Source organism: Dipteris shenzhenensis, chromosome 11 (assembly GCF_047967505.1).
Source record: "Dipteris shenzhenensis isolate YYH24624 ecotype China chromosome 11, Dip_SZ_1.0, whole genome shotgun sequence".
Taxonomy (NCBI): Eukaryota; Viridiplantae; Streptophyta; class Polypodiopsida; order Gleicheniales; family Dipteridaceae; genus Dipteris; species Dipteris shenzhenensis.
Window position 1 is genome coordinate 51,783,625 of NC_141606.1, and position 24,916 is coordinate 51,808,540.

Genomic DNA, 24,916 nt, shown 5'->3' on the forward strand with positions numbered 1-24,916 from the left:
GTCGGCATCTGCTTTTGTGACCTTTCACTTCAAATCAGAATTTGGAAAACCAAATGTTGTCCATATAACCCTTGCCTTCTATAAGACCTCTGATGTTGAGGATATCTTACGCTTTCCATGGACATAATGATTAAGTCTTTCGGACTCAATCAAATACTTGATCTCATGCTTGAATATACAGATTGTTGTAGGATAATAATGGAATGAACTTATCTTTGCAAATTGTTCTAAAGTGAGTCTTTTGACTCCTTTACTTCTTTTGCAATCTGATTACAAGCATAAGCCCAATGTTGACCATCAATGGGCTGGAATCTACAATGAAGGAGGAATTTCTTCTTTGCTTCCTTTAGCATATTCTCACCTTGTGCCTCTTCGCCTTGTTCATGTGGAATATTTTTAAGAGTGTCTTTAAAGAATCGACTGAAGGTTTCCTCAAAATGTGTAGGCCCTGTAAATGTTATTTGATCCAGAAAACTATTTTTGATTGGACAAAACATTATTGGGTGCACGACCACATTGCTTGCCACAGGTTTCTTAACATCTCTCAAAGCCTCGTATATTTGCGGTGCATAGGATATATCAAGGCTTCGGCTATTAGTAAAGACAACTGCAGCTTCCACATCTTTGGCATTCACAAACCACATCCTTTGACCCCATATATATCCCACATCATCATTTGTTACTGCTTCATTAAGATGCAGATTAAGATTTTTGATTGATGTGAGTTCATCCTGATCATCTTCAGCCTCAGGTTCTGAGTCTTCTTCATCTTTCTCTTCTTTTCACCGTTTTTCATCCACATTATCTCTCTCTATAGTGGGACGATGCCTTTTTTTACTGCTTGGAACCGTGGCTCTTATAGTACTAGCATTTTGCATTTCACCTCGTGGTTTGCTAGCAAGAGTTATCTCAAGTCTCTCTTTCTCTCCCTCCCATGGCGGCTAAGATTTATCATTCTCTCTCTTTATCTCTCTCTCTCTCTCCCTAGGATTTGTAATTATTTCTCTCCACCTCTCTCCTCTCTCTCTCTCCTCTTCTCTCTCTCTCCCTCTCTCTCTCCCTCTCTCTCTCTCTTAGCCTCTCTACCTCCCTACCTCTATCCTCTTGGCTGCTAGGATTTGTCATTCTTTCCCTCTCTATGTCTCTCTCTCTCTCTCTCTGAATTCTCTCTCTTAATCTCTCCCAGCCTTCCTCCCTCCCTCCCTCCCTCCCTCCTTCTCTCCCTTTCTCTCTCTCCTCTGTCCCTTTTCTCACTCTTAATCTCTCTTTCTCTCCCTCCCCTCTTCTCTCTCATTTGTCATTCTCTCTCTCTCTCTCTCTCTCTCTCTCTCTCTCTCTCTCTCTCCCTCCCTCCCTTGGTGGCCACAGCTGCGAGAACTCTCTCTCTCTCTCTCTCTCTCTCTCTCTCTCTCTCTCTCTCTCTCTCTCTCTCTCTACCTCCCTCTCTCGGTGGCCACAGTCGCTAGAAGTTTCATTCTCTCTCCCTCTCTCTTTATCTCTCTCTCCCTAAGTCTCCCTCCTCTCTTCTCTCTCTCTCTCTCTCTCTCTCTCTCTCTCTCTCTCTCTCTCTCTCTCCTCTCTCTCTTTCTCTCTCCCTAAGTCTCCCTCCTCTCTTCTCTCTCTCTCTCTCCCTCTCCCTCCCTCTAGCACAAAAGTTTTATTCCCTCTCCCTCCCTCTCTCTCTCTTTCTCTTTCTCTCTCTCTCCCTCTCTCTCTTTCTCTCTCCCTATGTCTCCCTCCTCTCTTCTCTCTCTCTCTCTCCCTCTCCCTCCCTACTCTCTCCCTCCCTCTAGCAGCCACGGCCGTCAGGAGACTCTCTTCTCTCTCTTAATCTCTCTCTCCCTCTCTCAGCTCTCTCTTTCTTTCCCTCCCTACTCTTCTCTCTCATTGCTGCCAGGAGACTCTCTTCTCTCTCTCCCTCTCTCAACTCTCTCTTTCTTTCCCTCCCTACTCTTCTCTCTCATTTAAGGAGCCCCTCTTCTCTCTCTTAATCTCTTGTCTCTCTCCCTCTCTCTCTTTCTCTCCCTCCCTACTCTTCTCTCTCATTTCTCATTTTCTCTCTCACTTTGGCGGCCACGGCTGTGAAGAGTCCCTCTTCTCTCTCTTAATTTCTCTGTTTCCCTCTCTCCTCTCGCCACGTTTCATTCTCTTAAACTTCTCTCTCTATCCCTCTCTCTCCCTCTCTCTCTTTCTCTCTCTTTCTCTCTCTCTCTCCCTCTCTCTCCCTCTCTCTCTTTCTCTCTCTCTCCCTCTCTCTCCCTACTCTTTCCCTCCCTCTAGCAACCACGGTTGCCAGGAGACCCTCTTCTCTCTCTTAATCTCTCTCCCCCTCTCTCCTCTCTCTCTTTCTTTCCCTCCCTACTCTTCTCTCTCATTTAAGGAGCCCCTCTTCTCTCTCTGAATCTCTCTCTCTCTCTCTCCCTCTCTCCTGTCTCTCTTTCTCTCCCCCCTACTCCTCTCTCATTTCTCATTCTCTCTCTCATTTCTATTCTCTCTCTCCCTTTGGCGGCCACGGCTGCCAAGAGCCCCTCTTCTCTCTCTTAATTTCTCTTTCCCTCTCTCCTCTCTCTTTCTCTCCCTCCCTATTCTCTCTCATTTCTCAAATTTACAAACTCAAATATAAATAAGAAACTAATTAAAATAGAACTCAAAAACTCAAATAAGAAACTAATTTAAAAAGAATTGTAATGCCTTCTAAAAAACCCCCTCCTCTAGCTGCCACGGCCGCCAAGAGTTCTCTCTCTCTCTCTCCCTCCGCCCCTCTTCTCTCTCTTAATCTCTCTCTCTTTTTCTCTTTCTCTCTCTCTCTCTCTCTCTCTCTCTCTCTCACTCTCTCTCTCTCTCTTTCTCTCTCTCTCTCTCTCTCTCTCTCTCTCTCTCTCTCTCTCTCTCTCCTACTTTCTCTCCCTCCTTTCTTTTCTCTCTTAATCTATTGCTATCTCTCTCACACTCTCTCTCTCTCCTCTCTCTCTCTAGCTCTCTCTTTCTCTCTATCTCTCTTTTCAAATTTAGAACACAAATTTCAATAAGAAATTAATTCAAATAGAACTCAAAAACTTTAACAAGAAACTAATTGAAAAAGAATTGTAAGTAAAGAAAAAGAATTACAAGACGAATGAAAAAGAATGCAAGTACCTGGAAAAAGTGAAAAAAGTAAGGCTCCGCTTATCCTTTCTCTTCCACTCTTGGTTGCTTCAATGAAATGAGGAGAGAATGAGAATGAATGAATGGAAAGAAGAGTATATATAAGAAAAACTAGCCCACTCCTTCCATGCATAAATTTGAAGTTTTAAAAAAGAGAGGGAAATTTGAATTCATTATAAATTTGAATTCAAATTTGTGTTCAACATTCTTCTTGATACTTTCTTCTTGTACGTTCCTTTTGAATTCAAATTTGTGTTCAACATTCTTCTTGATACTTTCTTCTCGTAAGTCCCTTTCATTCTTCTCGTAAGTCAAATCTTATTTGTCGCTCTTGCTCGTGATAATAAGTCAAATCTTATTTGTCGCTCTTGCTCGTGATAGTTCTACTTTTAGTTATAAGATTCAATTTGTGTTGAAGAGCTCATGATAGTTCTACCCTTAGTTGTAAGAATTCAAATTTGTGTTCAACATTCTTCTTGATACTTTCTTCTCGTAAGTCCCTTTCATTCTTTTCCTAAGTTAAATCTTATTTGTCGCTCTTGTAAGAATTCGACCTCTCTCCCTCTACTCCTCTTCTCTATGTAGTGGGCTCTCTCTCTCTCTCTCTAATGGAGCTCCCTCTCTATGCAATGGAGCTCCCTCTCTAGTCACATATCTCTCTCTCTCTAGTCCCATACCTTCCCAATCTCTCACTCTCTCTCTCTCTCTCTCGCTTTCTCTCTCCCTCACTCTCTCTCTCGCTCCCATACCTTCCCCCCCTCACTCTCTCTCTCTCGCTTTCTCTCTCCCTCCCCTCACTCTCTCTCTTCCTCCCCCCCTCTCTCTCTCTCCCTCCCCTCCCTCCTCTCCCCTCTCTCTCCTTTCGCTCCCTCCTCTCCCCTCCCTCTCTCTCTCTCTCCCTCCCCTCCCTCCTCTCCCCTCTCTCTCCTTCCGCTCCCTCCTCTCCCCTTCCTCTCACCTTGGCGGCCGCGGCCGCCAGGACCCCCCCTCCCCTCCCTCCTCTCACTTTCTCTCCCCCTCCCCTCCCCTCTCTCTCCCTCCCCTCCCCTCCCTCCTGTCCTGGTGGCTATGGCTGCCAGGACCCCCCCCTCCATCCCCTCCCTCCCTCGACCCCCCCACCCCTCCCTCCCGTCCTGGTGGCCACGGCCGCTAGGACCCCCCCTCCATCCCCTCCCTCCCTCGACCCCCCCCCGCCCCCTCCTCTCGACCCCACCCCCCCTCCCCCCCCTCCATCCCCTCCCTCCCTCGACCCCCCCCCCTCCCTCCCCTCCCTCCCGTCCTGGCGACTGCGGCCTCCAGGACCCCCCCTCCATCCCCTCCCTCCCTCGACCCCCCCTCCCTCCCCTCCCTCCCGTTCTGGCGGCCGCCAGGACCCCCCCTCCATTCCCTCCCTCCCTCGACCCCCCCTGCCCCTCCCTCCCGTCCTGGCGACCGTGGCCGCTAGGACCCCCCCCTCCATCCCCTCCCTCCCTCGACCCCTTCTCCCCGCCCCCTCCTCTCGACCCCGCCCCCCCTCCCCCCCTCCATCTCCTCCCTCCCTCGACCCCCCCTCCCTCCCCTCCCTCCCATCCTGGCGATCGCGGCTGCCAGGACCCCCCCCTCCATCCCCTCCCTCCCTCGACCCCCCACCCTCGCCCCTCCCTCCCCTCCCTCCCTCAACCCCCCTCCCCGCCCCCTCCTCTCAACCCCGCCCCCCTCCTCTGGACGCTGCCCCCCTTGTCGCCCCTCCCTCCTCTCAACCTGGTCACCCCCCTCTCCTCTCGACACCGCCCCCCCTCTCGACGCCGCCCCCCCTCTCGATGCTGCCCCCCCTCCCTTCAGTCCCCCCTTCCTCCCTCCCTCTTCCTCCCTCCTCCTACCTCCCTCCCTCTCTCCCCCTACCTCTGCTCCTCCCTCCCTCTCTCCCTCTTCCTCCCTCCCCTCTTCCGTCGCTCCTTCCTCCCTCCTTGGCTCCTCCCTCTCATCCCCCTCCACTTCCCTCTTCCTCCTAGAGGCCGCAGCCTCCAAGGCTTCTCTCCTTCTCTCTAAACTTTCTCTCTCTCTCTCTAGTTCCTCTCTCTCTTTCTTTCTTTCTCTCTCTTCAAATTTTAAAAAAAAATCTAGATAAAGAATTAATCAAAAAAATTTACAAGTACCTGGAAAAAGTTTGTAAGTTTGCTCTTTCTTGCTTTCTTGCTCTTCCTTCCTTGCTTTCTTGCTTTCTTGCTTCAATGAATGAAATGAGGGGAGAATGAATGAAGAAGGAAGACTATATATAAGAAAATTTAGGTTTTCCTCCTCCTCTCCTATTGGCTTTCCATTCCTCCCCTCTCTCCTATTGGCTTTTCATTTCTCCCCTCTCCCATTGGATCCCATTACTCCCCCTCTCCCATTGGACCCCCATCCCTCATCCCAATCTTCCATTGGCCCTCCCCCCATCCATTTCTTCTTCCTCCCCCATTGCCACCACTCCCATCCCACATTTCCACCACGTCCCATACTCCTCCCATTTCCCAAAATCCCATATTTCCCCATCTCACCCTCCACTTTTTCATCCCCTATTAACTCCCCTCACTCATTTCACTCCCTTATTATCCTACTCCCCTATTACCTCCCCCTCTTCCATTCCATTCTTCCCTCCCCACTCTCACTTCCACTTCCCATTACTCACTTGCCATTTGAAAACTATTAATATATTATTATACTATTTTTTATACTTATTATCATACATCCCTATTACTTTCCTCTCCCATTCCACTCCTCCCTCCTCACTCCCACTTCCACTTCCCATTACTCACTTGCTATACACATTTGCAAACTATGAATATATTATTATATGATTTTTTATACTATTTGCAAGCTTACATGTGGGCAAAATCACAGGTGTCAAAGCGATCCTATTGTGGTCATACAACAACTGTGCTTTTATTCAAGGGTGTATTTACAAGGGCATATTTATCCTCATCAACAAGCTTATTTCAGCTTTTATTTTGACACAATACTCAAGGTATGAAGTGCATAATTTGTGCACTAGGTGTTTACTTTGTTGTATCAAAATTGTTTGCCACACACACACACATATACACATACTGAGAATTTTCTAATATTATCGCATCTACATTTCTCTGATGGGCACAAAACTTTGTACATGCCTCAACCTAGGTCGTATTGACTTGTATACAAAGTGTTGCACCCATCCCATAAGTACTTGTTCGGATAACACACCTCCAAACGTATTTTATAACGATTGTGCATAACACTAGGAACAAAATGGTGTATAATGTGTGATCGACTATGCAAAGCATATCCAATGGACACAAGACTTTGCACGTTCCGTAACCTAGGCAGTATTGACTTGTGTGCAAAGTGCCATCCCCATTCGATAAGTACTTGTTTGAAAAATACACCTAGGATCGTGTTTTTTGACGGTTGTACATGACACCAAGGCAAAAACGGTATTTAATACTCAATCTACCATGTAAAGCATATTCGATGGGCACAATACTTTGCACGTGCCTCAAAAGTGGTGGTATGGTGTTCCATGCAAAGTGGAACACCCATTCAATAAGTACTTGGTATGATAATACACCTAAGAGCGTGTTCTTTGACGGATGTGCATAACACTAGGGGAAAATGGTGTATAATGTGTGATCCCCCATGCAAAGCATAACCAATAGACACAATACTATGCAGGCACATCAACCTAGTTGAAATTTACTTTCTTGCAAATGGCTTCCCCATCTGACAAGTACTTTTTAGAATATCACACCTAGAACCATGTTTTTTATTGGTTGTCCATGATACTAAGGCAAAAACGTTGTTTTATGCTTAATCGACAATGCAACACATATCCGATCGTCACAATACTTTGCACACATCTCAACCTAGGTATTATTGACTTACATGCAAAGTGGCGTTCCCATCCCATAAGTACTTAATCGAATAACACATCTAGGACTGCGTTTTTTAACGGTTGTGCATGACACTAAGGCCAAAACAGTGTTTAATGCTTGTTCGACAATGCAAAGCATATCCGATGGGCACAATACTTTGCATGAGTCTCAACAATTATGGTATTGCATTGCATGCAAAGTGGTACACCCATCTGAAAAGCAGTTGGTCGGATAACACACCTAAAAGCGTGTTTTTTTATGGTTGTGCATGACATTGAGGCACAAACGGAGTTTTATTTATGATATACCATGCAAAGTACATCCGATGGGCACAATACTTTGCACCCACCTCAACCTAGGTGTTATTGAGTATGAAAAGTGGCATGTCAGTTACATAAGTACTTGATCCGATAACACAACTAGGACCGTGTTTTTTTACAAATGAGCTTGACACTAAGGCAAAAACGGTGTTTTATGCTTGATCGACAATGCAAAGCATATCCGATGGGCACAATACTTTGCACACACCTTCAACTAGGTGGAATTAACTTACATGCAAAGTGGCATGCCCATCCCATAAGTGCTTGATCAGATAACATACCTAGCAACGTGTTTTTTTATGGATGTGCATGACACTAGTGCAAAAATAGTATTTAATACTCGATCGACCATGCAAAGGATATCCGATGGGCACAACACTTTTCCTACACTGTAGCCTAGGTGGTATTGAAATGTTCTCAAAGAGGCCCACCCATCCAATAAGTACTTGGTCAGATAACACAGCTAAGGGCGTATTTTTTTGCGATTGTGCATATCACTAGGGAAAAAACGGTGTATAATGGGTGATCAACCATGCAAAGCATATCCGATGGTGACAATACTTTGCATGCACCTCAAAGTAGTTGAAATGGACTTGCATGCAAAGTGGAGCCCCCATCTGATAAGTACTTGTTTGATTAACACACCTAGGACCGTGTTTTTTCATGGTTGTGCATGACACTAAGGCAAAAACTGTGTTTTATGCTTGATCGACAATGCAAAGCATATCCGATGGGCATAATACTTTGCACACACCTTCAACTAGGTGGAATGGACTTACATGCAAAGTGGCACTCCTATCCCATAAGTGCTTGATCGGATAACATACCTAGGAACGTGTTTTTTTACGGATGTGCATGACACTAGAGCAAAAATAGTATTTAATGCTCGATCGACCATGCAAAGGATATCCGATGGGCACAACACTTTTCCTATGCCTCAACCTAGGTGGTATTGAAATGTTCTCAAAGAGGCATACCCATTCAAAAAGCACTTGGTCATATAACACACCTAAGGGCGTGTTTTTTTACGGATGTGCATATCACTAGGGAAAAAATGGTGTATAATGCATGATCGACCATGCAAAGCATATCCGATGGTGACAATACTTTGCAGCACCTCAACATAGTTGAAACGGACTTGCATGCAAAGTCGATCCCCCATCCGATAAGTACTTGTTTGAATAACACACCTAGGGCTGTGCTTTTATATGGTTGTGCATGACACTAAGGCAAAAACGGTGTTTTATGCTTGATCGACAATGCAAAGCATATCCGATGGGCACAATACTTTGCACACAGCTTCAAATAGGTGGAATTGACTTACATGCAAAGTGGCATTTCCATCGCATAAGTACTTGATCAGATAACAAACCTTGCAGCGTGTTTTTTTACAGATGTGCACAACACTTTTCCGATGCCTCAACCTAGGTGGTATTGAAATGTTCTCAAAGAGGCACACCCATCCGATAAGTACTTGGCCAGATAACACACCTAAGGGCATGTTTTTTTGTAGATGTGCATATCACTAGGGAAAAAATGGTGTATAATGCGTGATCGACCATGCGAAGCATATCCGATGGTGACAATACTTTGCACGCACCTCAACGTAGTTGAAAGGGACTTGCATGCAAAGTGGATCCCCCATCTGATAAGTACTTGTTTGAATAACACACCTAGGGCCATGTTTTTATATGGTTGTGCATGACACTAAGGCAAAAATGGTGTTTTATGCTTGATCGATAGTGCAAAGGATATCCGATGGGCACAATAATTTTCACACCTTCAACTAGGTGGAATTGACTTACATGCAAAGTGGCATTCTTATCGCATAAGTACTTGATCGGATAACACACCTAGCAGTGTGTTTTTTAACGGATGTCCATGACACTAAGGCAAAAATGGTATTTAATGCTCGATCGACCATGCAAATCATATCCGATAGGCACAATACTCTTCCTACACCTTAACCTAGGTGGGGTTGAAATGTTCTCAAAGAGGCACACCCATCCGATAAGTACTTGGTCAGATAACACACCTAAGGGCGTGTTTTTTTGTAGATGTGCATATCACTATGGGAAAAACATTGTATAATGCGTAATCAACCATGTAGAGCATATTTGATGGTGACAATACTTTGCACACATCTCAACCTAGTTGAAACAAACTTGTGTGCAAATTGGAGCCCCCATTCGATAAGTACTTGTTTGATTAACACACCTAGACAGTGTTTTTTCATGGTTGTGCATGACACTAAGGCAAAAATGGTGTTTTATGCTTGATCGACAATGCAAAGCATATCCGATGGGCACAATACTTTGCATACACCTTCAACTAGGTGGAATGGACTTACATGAAAAGTGGCATGCCCATCCCATAAGTGCTTGATCGGATAACATACCTAGCAGCGTGTTTTTTTACGGATGTGCATGACACTAGAGCTAAAATAGTATTTAATGCTCGATCGACCTTGAAAAGAATATCCGATGGGCACAACACTTTTCCTACACCTCAACCTAGGTGGTATTGAAATTTTCTCAAAGAGGCACACCCATCCGATAAGTACTTGGTCGGATAACACACCTAAGGGCGTGTTTTTTTGCGGATGTGCATATCACTAGGGAAAAAACGGTGTATAATGCGTGATCAGCCATGCAAAGCATATCCGATGGTGACAATACTTTGTATGCACCTCAATCTAGTTGAAAAGGACTCGTGTGCAACGTGGAGCCCCCATCTGATAAGTACTTGTTTGAATAACACACCTCGGATCGTGTTTTTATATGGTTGTGCATGACACTAAGGCAAAAATGGTGTTTTATGCTTGATCCACAATGCAAAGCATATTTGATGGGCACAATACTTTGCACACACCTTCAACTAGGTGGATTTGAATTACATGCAAAGTGGCATTCCCATCGCACAAGTACTTGATCGGATAATACACCTAGCAGTGTGTTTTTTTACGGATGTGCATGACATTAAGCCAAAAATGGTATTTAATGCTCGATTGACCATGAATAGCATATCCGATGGGCACAATACTTTTCTTATTCCTTAAACTAGGTGGTATTGAAATTTTCTCAAAGAGACACACCCATCCGATAAGTACTTGATCAGATAACATACTAAGGGCGTGTTTTTTTATGGATGTGCATATCACTACCGGAAAAACATTGTATAATGTGAAATTGTCCATGTAGAGCATATCCGATGGTGACAACACTTTGCACACATCTCAACATAGTTGAAATGCACTTGCGTGCAAAGCGAAGCCCCCATCCGATAAGTACTTAATTGATTAACACACCTAGGACTGTGTTTTTTTATGGTTGTGCATGACACTAAGCCAAAAACGGCGTTTTATGCTTGATCGACAATGCAAAGCATATCCGATGGGCACAAGACTTTGCACACACCTTCAACTAGGTGTAATTGACTTACATGCAAAGTGGCATGCCCATCCCATAAGTGCTTAATCAGATAATACACCTAGTAGTGTGTTTTTTTCGGATGTGCATGATGCTAGAGCAAAAATAGTATTCAATGCTCGATCGACCATGCAAAGGATATCCGATGGGCACAACACTTTTCCTATGCCTCAACCTAGGTGGTATTGAAATGTTCTAAAAGAGGCACACCTATCCGATAAGTACTTGCTCAGATAACACACCTAAGGGCGTGTTTTTTTGTGGATGTGCATATGACTAGGGGAAAAACGGTGTATAATGCGTGATCAGCCATGCAAAGCATATCTGATGGTGACAATACTTTGCACACACCTCAATCTACTTGAAAAGTAATTGCATACAAAGTGGAGCCCCCATCCGATAAGTACTTGTTTGATTAGCACACCTAGGACCGTGTTTTTTCATGGTTGTGCATGACACTAAGGCAAAAAAGGTGTTTTATCCTTGATCGACAATGCAAAGCATATCCAATGGGCACAATACTTTGCACACACCTTCAACTAGGTGTAATTGACTTACATGCAAAGTGGCATGCCCTCCCATAAGTGCCTAATCGGATAACATACCTAGCAGCGTTTTTTTTTACAGATGTGCATGACACTAGAGCAAAAATACTATTTAATGCTCGATCGACCATGCAAAGGATATCCGATGGGCACAACACCTTTCCTACGCCTCAAGCTAGGTGATATTGAAATGTTCTCAAAGAGGCACACCCATCCGATAAGTACTTGGTCAGATAACACAGCTAAGGGCATGTTTTTTTGCGGATGTGCATATCACTAGGGAAAAAACGGTGTATAATGCGTGATCGACCATGCAAAGAATATCCGATGGTGACAATAGTTTGCATGCACCTCAACGTAGTGTAAAGAGACTTGCGTGCAAAGTGGCGCCCCCATCCAATAAGTACTTGTTTGAATAACACACCTAGGGCTATGTTTTTATATGGTTGTGCATGACACTAAGGCAAAAACGGTGTTTTATGCTTGATCCACAATGCAATGCATATCCGATGGGAAAAATACTTTGCACACACCTTCAACTAGGTGGAATTGACTTACATGCAAAGTGGCATTCCCATCGCATAAGTACTTGATTGGATAACATACCTAGCAGCATGTTTTTTTACAGATGTGCATGACACTAAGGCAAAAATGGTATTTAATGCTCGATCGACCATGTAAAGCATATCTGATGGGCACAATACTTTTCCTACACCTTAACCTAGGTGGTATTGAAATGTTCTCAAAGAGGCACACCTATCCGATAAGTACTTGGTCAGATAACATACCTAAGGGCGTGTTTTTTTGCGGATGTGCATATCACTACGGGAAAACCGTTGTATAATGTGTAATCGACCATGTAGAGCATATCCGATGGTGGACCATGTTTTTTCATGGTTGTGCATGACACTAAGGCGAAAACGGTGTTTTATGCTTGATCGACAATGCAAAGCATATCCGATGGGCACAATAATTTGTACACACCTTCAACTAGGTGGAATTGACTTACATGCAAAGTGGCACTCCCATCCCATAAGTGCTTGATCGGATAACATACCTAGCAGCGTGTTTTTTTAAGGATGTGCATGACACTAGAGCAAAAATAGTATTTAATGCTCAATCAACTATGCAAAGGATATCCGATGGGCACAACACTTTTCCTACACCTCAACCTAGGTGGTATTGAAATGTTCTCAAATAGGCACACCCATCCAATAAGTACTTGGTCAGATAACACACCTAGGGGCGTGTTTTTTTACGAATGTGCATATTACTAGGGAAGAAACGGTGTATAATTCGTGATCGACCATGCAAATCATATCCAATGGTGATAATACTTTGCACGCACCTCAACGTAGTTGAAACGAACTTGTGTGCAAAGTGGAGCCCCCATCCGATAAGTACTTGTTTGAATAATGCACCTAGGGCTATGTTTTTATATGGTTGTGCATGACACTAAGGTAAAAATGGAGTTTTATGCCCGATCCACAATGAAAAGCATATCCAATGGGCACAATACTTTGCACACACCTTCAACTAGGTGGAATTGACTTACATGCAAAGTGGCATTCCCATCGCATAAGTACTTGATCGGATATCACACCTAGCAGCGTGTTATTTTACGGATGTGCATGACACTAAGGCAAAAATGGTATTTAATGCTCGATAGACCATGCAAAGCATATCCGATGGGCACAACACTTTTCCTACACCTCAACCTAGGTGGTATTGAAATGTTCTAAAAGAGGCACATCCATCCGGTAAGTACTTGGTCAGATAACACACCTAAGGGCATGCTTTTTTGCGGATGTGCATATGACTAGGGGAAAAATGTTGTATAATGCATGATCGGCCATGAAAAGCATATCTGATGGTAACAATACTTTGCACGCACATTAATCTACTTGAAAAGGACTTTCATGCAAAGTGAGCCCCCATCCTATAAGTACTTATTTGATTAACACACCTAGGACCGTGTTTTTTCATGGTTGTGCATGACACTAAGGTAAAAACGGTGTTTTATGCTTGATCGACAATGCAAAGCATATCCGATGGGCACAATACTTTGCACACACCTTCAACTAGGTGGAATGGACTTACATGCAAAGTGGCATGCCCATCCCATAAGTGCTTGATCGGATAACATACCTAGCAGCGTGTTTTTTTCTGGATGTGCATGACACTAGAGCAAAAATAGTATTTAATGCTCGATCAACCATGCAAAGGATATTCGATGGGCACAACACTTTTCCTACGCCTCAACCTAGGTGGTATTGAAATGTTCTCAAAGAGGCACACCCATCCGATAAGTACTTTGTCAGATAACACACCTATGGTCGTGTTTTTTTCGGATGTGCATATCACTAGGGGAAAAACGATATATAATGCATGATCGGCCATGCAAAGCATATCCGATGGTCACAATACTTTTCACACACCTCAATTTAGTTGAAAGATACTTGCGTACAAAGTGGATATGCACATTCCCATGCAAGGTGGAAGTGTGGGACCCTACATGATTCAAGGGTTGTGTTTGCGAAGATTGCACTACGGGATGCGATTCTGTGGAATGCCATGATAACAGCTTGTCTCCAGAAAGGGCACAACGAGGAGGCTTTATAACTATTTGGACAAATGAAAACTGAAAGCACTGACCATAACAAGGTCACTTTCATTTGCATTTTGGATGTGTGCCAACGAAACAGCCTTGGAAGAAGGCCAACACCTACACGCTAGAATTGTTAGCTGTAAATGGGAGTCTGATGTTGTTGTAGGGACAACCCTTGTCAATATGTATGGTAAATGTGGGAGTCTAGATAATTCAAGGGCTGTGTTTGCAGAGATGCCTGTACGGAATGTGGTCTCATGGAATACCATAATTTCAGCATCTACTCAGAATGAGTTGAGCAAGGAAGCCCTACAACCATTTCATCAAATGCAGGCTGAAGGTGTGAAGCCAGATGAGGTAACCTTTGTCTATGTTCTAAGTGAATGTAGTCATACAGGTCTGGTTGTTGATGCAACACAATATTGTCTCTATATGAACAAGGACCCTCAGTAGAGTATTATGGGTGCATGATTGATCTTCTTGGCTGACAAGGACTACTAAAAGATGAGGACTTGATCATGAGCATGCCATTTAAAGATGCTAGGTAATTGTTGGAGCAGATCCATGCATTGCTTCAGGAGATCAACAAACCTGAGGAACACCTGTCTAAGCTGCCAAGATGTAGAGGCCTTGAGGATGATGCAGATGGAGCATCCAAGCAAGGTGGTCTCTACTCAGCAAGCTTCACCACCTGTAAATCTCCAAAAGTGGCCCTTATTCCATGTTCAAAAACAGAATTATCATACAACAAAGATTTCTCACACTAGGAGAACACAAAAGTAGTCTAGCCACTCACACAGTGGTGTTAATTTCAATCAAACGTCCTAAGAGTATGTTAAAAACAAGGATGAGATCAACAGAGGATTATTCAATATCTAACTTTGATTGTATTAATAAAATAGGTGTTAACATAAAATTATATGTTTGTGTGGGAGGAAGTAGGACACTTCCTATCAAATTATAAGACCAAGGAATGTCCTTTTCTTTGGGCTCATATCAGTGTGTATTTAGTAAACAACATTTTTCATATAGCATGTAGCAATACGAATTTAACACTTTAAATTTCACACACATAATCTATAACATCTCTAGTTTATGTTGATAGCAATTTGAATATAGCATATAGCAATTTGAATGTAGCATATAGCATTTCGAATATAGCACATGGTAAATAGCTCTTTGCATTTTGCACATAGGAGTTTTTATTTAGTAGATATCATTTTGCATATATTTCATAGCAATTTGAATTTGGGATATAGCACTTTGTATATATTTGGTAGCAATTTCAAATTTGGGATATATCAATTTTCATTTAGCACATATTACTTTCAACTTGCACTTAGCACAAAGCAGTTTCAATTTAGCACTTAGCAATTTGAATTTTATACATAGCATTTTGCATTTTGCACATGGTACTTCACATTTAGTAGATAAGCACACATCGAGTGTGGGGGGAGAGTTGGCACATTCGTCTCCAAAAATTATAAGACCAAGGAACGTGCCCTTCCTTAGGTTCATATCATTTTGTATTTAGCACATAGTATTTTAGCATATAAGACTTTTCATTTAGCACATAGTACTTTAAACTTGCAATTAGCATAAGGAAGTTTCAATTTGGCACTTAGCAATTTGAATTTTGCACATAGCACTTTGCATTTTGCACATGGTACTTTGCATTTTGCACATAACCACATGTATAGTGTGGGGGGAGAGTTGGTACACTTTCTCTCCAAAAATTATAAGACCAAGGAATGTGACCTTCCTTGGGTTCATATCATTTTACATTTAGCACATAGTATTTTGGCATACAAGACTTTTCATTTAGCACATAGTACTTTGAACTTGCAATTAGCACAAAGCAGTTTGAATTTGACACTTAGCAATTTCAATTTTGCATATAGTACTTTGTATTTTGCACATGGTACTTCACATTTAGTACATAACCACACATATAGTGTGCAGGGAGAGTTGGCACACTTCCTCTCCAAAAATTATAAGACCAAGGAATGTGCCCTTCCTTGGGTTCATATCATTTTGCATTTTGCACGTAGTATTTTGCATATAGCAAGTAGTTATTTGAGTTTGGGATACAGAACTTTACATTTAGTACATAGCACTTTTCATTTAGGTCATAATGTTAAAATATATTTTATTATTAAAGACACAAAATAGGATCTATATAATGAATTAAGAGATTTTATAATGTTCAAGAACTTTTTTGATTAATTACCATGAGGAGTTTTTGTTATTTGAATGCTAATATAAGAAGTTGCTCTTTTTTTTCTACTAATTGATGTTTTCATGTTTGTGAAATTAGTTAAATGCTACCGTAGAAGTACCTGTTGTAATTTTGTTGTCCCAGATCATAGTCCAATGAACAGCTTGCAGATTACAAATTGAATAGAGTTGCAAAATAAATTTCAAGATATTTTGCAAAGATAAGAATTTTAAATTTGAGATTTTTTCTTTAAATTTTAGAAATGAGATATGCTAAAGTTAAAGAATTTAACAAAGATTGGAATTCAAAAAATGTAATCTCTCGAAATTAGATAATTAATTATTGTATTATATAATTAATTAGTACTTTGCATTTTTTAAATAACCACATGTTTTGTTTTCAAAAAAATAAATTTAGCATATTGCAAAATAAAAATAGCAAATTTCCACTTCAAGTCCTTTATAAGATTCCTCAAGATAAAAAACTATATTGACATCTTATCATCATTTCTATGTAAAAGTTAAGAAGACCTTTAGTTTTGTCATCACTAATTTCTCATCTAGCCTTGCTTGCACATGCCTCCAAAACTACAGTAATAGTCACTTTCTCTAGATTTACCCCTTTAATTTGCATCTAAAAATACATTTGGACGGCCTCTCGGCCCTTCTCATGGAAGGCATAAGTTGAAATCATAGCAATGTAGGATACCACATCTAGTTTGTTCATTCTCTCAAAGGTCCTTTGCGCATCCTCAGGGACCACATTTCCCATACATATGGATCAAAGCATTTCCCACCACAATATTTGGTGTCAAATATGCTCTTTAGAATGCATTCATGGACCCACCTTCCTTAAGCTAAAGTTGCCTGGCTACTACATGCATTGATAATGCAAATAAAAGTAACCCTGCTTGGCATTACACTATTTTGCTGAATCTCATCCACAAATTCAAGAGCCTACTTGAATTTGCCATTTTGAGCATGCACTACCATCATAACATTCCATGAAACTACATCTTGCTTTGGCATTTTTTTGAACATTTGCAGTGCATCATCTGAGCTACCACACTCGCCATACATACTGAGATACATGTGCTAGTGTAGCAGCCTTAGAGAAAGGTTGAGAGATCCATGCTCTTATTATTGGCAACACATGGGAGTTTGATGTGGTGGTGGGGACACCCCTCATCAATATGTATGGTAAGTGCAGTAGTCTGGATGAGATTCAAGGGCTGTGTTTGCATAGATACTTCGGAATGCAGTCTCCTAGAATGCCATGATTGTAGTGTGTGCCCAAAATGGGTATGGTAAGGAGGCCCTGCAACTGTTTGATGCAATGCATGCCAAAGGCATTAACCCAAACAAGGTCACATTCCTCTACATTTTGAATGCATGTGCTATAATGGAAGTCTTAGAAGTGGATCGAGAGATCCATGCTATTATTGTTGGCAACAGACGAATGCAATTGTGGGAACATCCCTCATTTATATGTATAGGAAGTGTGGGACCCTACATGATTCAAGGGTTGTGTTTGCAAAGATTGCACTACGGGATGCGATCCTGTGGAATGCCATGATAACAGCTTGTCTCTAGGAAGGGCACAACGAGGAGGCTTTATAACTATTTGGACAAATGCAAACTGAAAGCACTGACCATAACAAGGTCACTTTCATTTGCATTTTGGATGTGTGCCAATGAAACAGCCTTGGAAGAAGGCCAACACCTACATGCTAGAATTGTTAGCTGTAAATGGGAGTCTGATGTTGTTGTAGGGACAACCCTTGTCAATATGTATGGTAAATGTGGGAGTCTAGATGATTCAAGGGCTGTGTTTACAGAGATGCCTGTACGGAATGTGGTCTCATGGAATACCATAATTTCAGCATCTACTCAGAAGGAGTTCAGCAAGGAAGCCCTACAACTATTTGATCAAATGCAGGCTGAAGGTGTGAAGCCAGATGAGGTAACCTTTGTCTATGTTCTAAGTGAATGTAGTCATATAGGTCTGGTTGTTGATGCAACACAACATTGTCTCTATATGAACAAGGACACTCAGCAGAGTACTATGGGTGCATGATTGATCTTCTTGGCCGACGAAGACTGCTAAAAGATGTAGAGGACTTGATCATGAGCATGCCATTTAAAGATGCTAGGTAATTGCTGGAGCAGAGCAGATTCATGCATTGCTTCAGGAGATCAACAAACCTGAGGAACACCTGTCTAAGATGCCAAGATGTAGAGGCCTTGAATATGATGCAAATGGAGCATCCAAGCAAGGTGGTCCCTGCTCAGCAAGCTTCACCACCTGTAAATCTCCAAAAGTGGCCCTTATTCCATGTTCAAAAATAGAATTACCATACAACAGAGCTTTCTCACACTAGGAGAACACAAAAGTAGTCTAGCCACTCACATGGTGGTGTTAATTTCAATCAAACTTCTTCCGTCATGTGTACTTAAACAACAGATAGATGTGCAAGCATGTAAATAGACAATGCCAGCTAGTGAGATGTAGGACCAGCAATATATTTCCATCCAATGAATATAGACACAATACAAAAGATGAGTCCAGTGTACCACCAGAATGGGGACCTCTGTACTCTCAAAAACTTGCTCTCCTCCTCCTCCTAAATCCCTCAGCCTACGTGCTCCCGTAGAGCATCAGTAGGTCTCATGGTTTGCCCTCAATCACACCTCCAAACAGCTCGCCATGGACAGCCTACTGTGAGGTAGTGCTTGTTGTAACTGTGATCACCTTCCTTTGAACTCTTCGTGTGCTGCTCAAGCAACTTCAATCTACTCATGATTCCGTGCGCTTCCCTTGCTGCAAAATCTGCTCAAGTTCAAGCTCCACCTTGTGTGCTTCTCCTACTGCAATATGCCAAGTCCAAGGCACAAGATGCGTGCTCTTCCTACTGCAAAAGAGGTCAAATCTGATCCCCTCAGTGGATGAGTAATGAGCCCATTTGGAGCCAAGTGGCCCCTCCTACTGGTCCACCCACTAGGTGGGCTCGCTTCCATTAGTCTTCGAACTATTCCCCCTAGTGTGTTGTCCGGATTGTGGGGAAAGGTTCTGAATACCTCCATCAAGATGTGGATCCTTGTACTCTCAAAAATTTGCTGTCCTCCTACCTTCGTGGCACTCCTAAATCCCTCAGCGTAAGTGCTCTCATAAAGTGTTAGTAGGCATCGTGGTGCTCGCAATCTCACCTCCAGACTACTCATTGTGGATAGCCAACTGTAAGCCAGTGCTTGCTGTAACCTTGATCACCTTGCTACCCTGAATAACGGAGGTTGCCTCCCTTTGAACTCTTCATGTGTCATCCAGTTTTACAAATTTAGGCATCCAAGCACCTATCATAAGCAAGATTTTTGTTATTTCTAAACTTACAAAAGATAAGTATAAGGTTCTCAACCAAGGAGCCAGAAATGGCCATTTATATAGGGATAGGGAGGGCAAGGTTCATGCCAATCGAAACCTTAATCCAACCAATAGAAGTAGGGCCAATTTGATCAATTTGATCAGACCTACCTGTTGTAGTAGTTGTCCAATAATGGCAAACTGGTCTGCTATTTCCTAGGCCAATAAAAGTCCAAGCCAAGGTCTTTATGCAGCCCTCAACCTATACCAAAATTTGTTGTTAATGTACATGCATGCTGCTCCAATCTGCTCCTCAAATGCTATTCTAGTGTATCTGTAGGTAGTGAGTTATGCTCCCTTGAGAGGCTCTTTTTATAGGTCCAAATGCCTTGTCCCGTCCATATGGACCGACTTAGTAGTATGGAAAATAGGCTGCTGATCCAAGCAGGCTCGCTGAGCCACCTAGTTGTCTATCTTCTTTGGGCTTTGCAAGCCCTACTTGGCCATGTGGAAGACTGCCACAGGCCTTAGCTCTCTTGTCATAACTTTGACATCTTCTAGGTCCAATTTGATGGCCCAATCTTTGTCCTTTTCCATTGCCTACCAACCCAAGCCCCATCTGCGCCTATTCTACAACTTGTGCAACCTTAAATCTGCTGCTCTATTTTCATACAGCCATCCATACTATAGGAGCCTCCTCAATGTTTGTATCTACATATACCAATGGGAGCTCTTTATAGGGCAGCAAGCCCTCCAAAACTAGAGAACTTTAGCCTACCAGTCTAGATGCATCATTACTTTACATGTCAGGTCATATGAAGATGTGTTTGGACTTGGTATGGCGGGGTCAGATATACATAATATATTATGTGAGTTCACTAGTAGGCAAGAGAAGAAATATGCTTTGGTGGAGCTAGTACCACCCTTTCCAAGACTAGTCGATAGGGCAAGCACTAACAAAGCCAAACTCGTCCCTAAAACATGACCAACGAAGGTAAAACTGAGGCGACCAGGTCCAAAATAGTCAATCAACAACAAAACCAACTTTCACAAGAAATTTTAATGCATTTATTGAGAGTGGCTAGTTCATAACAGAAGTAACAACTCATATCAATAAAAAAACTAAACTGAATCAGTGATCTTTACTTCAAATGTAACTAACCAAAAGGGTTGTATAGGTCATGCCTCGCAAAACCAGCAAAAACATCTAGAAACTAGCTCCAAAATCATCCCAGAATGAGATGACCAGCTCCCAAAATAAAGTTCCCTACTATAGGAAAGTTCCAGGAGCAAAATGATAAAAAATAGAGCAACTAATAAAAAAGAGCTGGATAGCATAATTTATAAGACCTCTAACCAAATGAGGCAATCTGGGTCTTTGCCATAATGAACAAATTCATGGGTGAACCTACAAGATGCTCCTCTAAGGTACAAAAATTAAAATAGAGCGGCGAGGCTGTCAGGATAGTGATAAGACACAAGAGCTTGAGCTACTTACTTGAGTATTCCGCATAGTAAGGCCATCTGAGATGTGACTGGGGTCATTTTATTTGAATGACCTACTAGTGGTGAGAGAAGCCCATCCTGTGGTAATGCTATAACTAGGACCTATTGATGTTATAACATGAGATAAGAATTTCCTATCTGTAGTTATCGCAGTGAAGAAAGAAGACCACAGACTCTACCGACCCATTAGTCACTTCAGGAATGGATACAAGTCCATGGTGTCCAGTTCTACTAAAAAAGAAATACCTGTTTAATGTATTTCATGTCCCGAATATCACCAAGAATCTAGTTTCTGTTGGTCAAATGGTTGAGCAGGGCTTGCAGGTCCTCATGGATGCTTTATTGAGGATATGAAAAATAAAGGTCGCTTGATAGAAAATTGAAAGAAGGACATGATATTTACGTTGGATGCGGACATGCCTGAATTAAGTGCAGCAATGTTTGCACATGGGACCGGTATAGTTGCAGATATTGATATCTAGAATAAATGCATTGGTCATGTTAATGTACAGTAACTTAAATTAATGCAGGCCCAAAATATTATTGCAAGATTGCCTAAGTTCAAGGTTGCAGAAATGCATAAGTATGTGAAGCCTGTTAATTTTAAAAACAGGCAAGGAAACCATTTCTTAGACATGTTCAAGAGACTAAGAGGCCATTGGAATTAATCCACTCATGTGTGGACTACTAAAGCTGCATCTATTAGAAATTGTCATTATTTTGTCACTTTTATTGATGACTACAGTAGAAAAGTTTGGGTGTATTTTATGAAAAAGAAAAGTGAAGTATTTGGGCATTTCAAAGCTTTTAAAGCTATGGTTGAAAAAGAAATAGGTCTGCAAATAAAATGCCTAAGGTCAGATGGAGGGAGAAAGTATCTCTCAAATGAGTTTACAAGTTTCCTACAAGAACATGGCATAAAGTAGCAATATTCATGTAGTCATACCCCACAGCAAAATGGACTTGCAGAAAGGAAAAACAGGCATATTACAGAGGTATCTTGTGCCATGCTCAACGAAAAAGACCTGCTAGATTATTATTGGATTGAAGCAGTTACTATAGTAGTCTACATAATGAACAGGACTCCCATTGCAACAATACATGGCATAAGGCTAGAGGAGAGATATATTGATAGGAAACCAGATATTTCTTATTTGAAAGTTTTTTGTTGCATTGCCTATGTTCATGTGCCAGATGAATTGAGATCCAAGTTGAATCCAAAAGCTGAGAAGTGCATCTTTATTGGTTATTCTCTCTAGCAGAAAGGGTATAGATGCTATAACCCTTCTATTCATAAGTTTACAGTGAGCAGAGATGTTTTTGATGAGATGAGTAGCTGGTATAAACCAGTAAATGTGATTGATGATATAGATGCACAAAATGATAATGCTGCACAGAATTCACAGTAGCAATCACAAAATATTAGTGGACTTGTAGTGTATCTTGTAGTGTATCCTCTAACAGTGGTTCACATACTTCGCCATGGACAGATAGATTGAGATCAGAGGGATCTCCTCAAAGCAATATAGATAGTGGTATGCAAGTATCACGAAAAGGAAAAAAGAAAGTAGATCAACCCATGGTTGATATGAATGCAGGTCACTCTTATGTGGATGATGAATCCATTGGCTCAGAACAACAAAGCCTTAATGATCAGATGGGTATTCCTTCTGTTGTTACACTTGGAGTAAGGAAGACAAGGGATGTTTTGAGAGCACCTGGTAGTGAGCCTATTTTGCGCAGGTCTACTAGAGCTAGGTATCCTGTGGATAGGTTGAAATATGATGGATTTACAGCCATTAACTATGCCTATATGGTCAAAGTGATACATGAACCAAAACCCACTTCTTTTGAGCAAGCCATGGGAAAAGAAAAATGAGAGAAAGCCATGGATGAAGAAATGGATGCCTTGGAAGCAAATGCTGCATGGGAATTAGTGCCCTTGCCTAAAGACAAGAATACAATTGGCTGCAAGTGGGTTTATAAGGTGAAGCACAATGCAGATGGTTCTGTGAATAGATACAAGGCAAGGTTAGTTATCAAGGAATATGCACAGACATATGGCATTGATTATGAAGAAATATTCACAAGGTAAGATTAGTTATCAAGGGGTATGCACAGACATATGACATTGATTATGAAAAAAATTCAGTCCGGTTACAAGAATGACAACCGTAAGAGCAGTCATTGCTATGGTTGCATCAAAGGGATGGTCTTTACATCAGATAAATGTAAAGAATGCTTTCTTGCATGGTGATTTACAAGAAGAGGTCTATATGAAGCAACCACCAAATTATGTTCATGCTGTTCATCATGAGTTTATTTGCAAGTTGAAGAAAGCCTTGTATGGCTTGAAGTAAGTACCCAAAGCAGGTCTGATAAGATAGGACAATATCTTGTCACTATTAGCTTTCAGATTTCCAAGGCAAATTTCTCACTTTATGTGAGAAAAACAAAGAAAAGCATTACGCTACTTGTCATTTATATTGATGATTTGATCATCATAGGTGATAGTGATAAAGATATCCTTCATGTGAAAATGCTATTGAAGCAGAAGTTTGAGATGAAAGATTTGAGAGAGCTGCGTTACTTCTTGGGCATTGAGGTGATTAGATCCACAAGTGAGATATGGCTCTTGCAGAGGTAGTATGGATTGCACATGCTGTCTAAATATGGGATGATAAGATGTAAGCCTATTTCAGTTCCTTTAGAGGAGAATGTGAATTGAGCGCAGATGCAGGTAAGCTTCTCGAAGATCCTACTATGTACAGACGCATAGTAGGAAGTTTAATTTATATGACTATTACTAGGCCAGATTTGAGCTATAATATTAGATTGATAAGTCAATTTATGCAAGCTCCAAGGAAACCGCATTTGGATGCGAGTAGACGCATACTGAGGTATGTGAAGTCCACATTGGAGTATGGACTATTTTATGAGATTGAAATTCAGATACAGTTGCATGGATACACTGATGCTGATTGGACTAGTAGTATTTCTAATAGACGATCTACAAGTGGATATATGTTCTCTTTTGAGAGTGTTGTAGTCACTTGGAGCAACAAGAAACAACCTATAGTTGCCTTGTCGAGCACAGAGGCTGAGTACAGGGGTGCAACAATGGTTGTATGTGAGGTAACATGGTTGCATAAGCTACTTTATATTATGCATTAATCTACAGATGGACCAGTTATCATTTATTGTGATAACATGAGCAATATACACTTGACAAATAACCGAGTCTATCATGTTAGAACAAAGCACATTGAGGTGCATTATCACTATGTGCGGGAGAAGGTTCTAGTAGGTTTTATTGATCTAGCTTATGTCAGCACAAAGGATCATGTAGCCGACACATTCACGAAGACATTGGGTAAAGAGAAACTGCGCAAGTTCAGAGACCTGCTTGGTGTGCAGGAACTGGGATTGAGCTGGAGAGAGAGTGTTGAGATATTGAGCTCCACTCATGATATGCCAAGGTGACCGTTGTGCATTTATGTCACCGATGTGTTAGCTGCAAATGCGATTGGTACACTGTCCATGAATAATAGCTGGATGACAGCTATCTTTATGTACTCTAGTTAGTGGCTCAATTAGTATGTCACCTTAGTTAGTTGAGTTTGATTTCAGACCCACATATAGAATTCACCTATTTTTTTGTACTTAGAGTTCTTTTGGCTTTCACAACTAAGAAAAGGAAAACTGTTTTTAGCGTCCACCTTTGTATATATTCTCCCATTGTGTATATAAGAAAGCTGCAAGTGAGACTCCTTCCTTCTCTCCCACTCTTTTCACATAACAAACCACAAAATGATTACTTCTAGAAAAGCAGAAAAACATGTTAATGTCACGCACATCACACAATTTTACACTCTTTTTAACAGCACATGAATGCAACTGAACACAGACTATTTGAAT

General features: G+C 41.7%; 1 pseudogene; it reads left to right on the top strand.

Moving 5' to 3' along the window:
- The first annotated feature begins 17,818 nt into the window (after window positions 1-17,818).
- LOC147897149 (pentatricopeptide repeat-containing protein At4g02750 pseudogene) lies at window positions 17,819-18,211 on the top strand (annotated as a pseudogene).
- The last annotated feature ends 6,705 nt before the right edge of the window (window positions 18,212-24,916 follow it).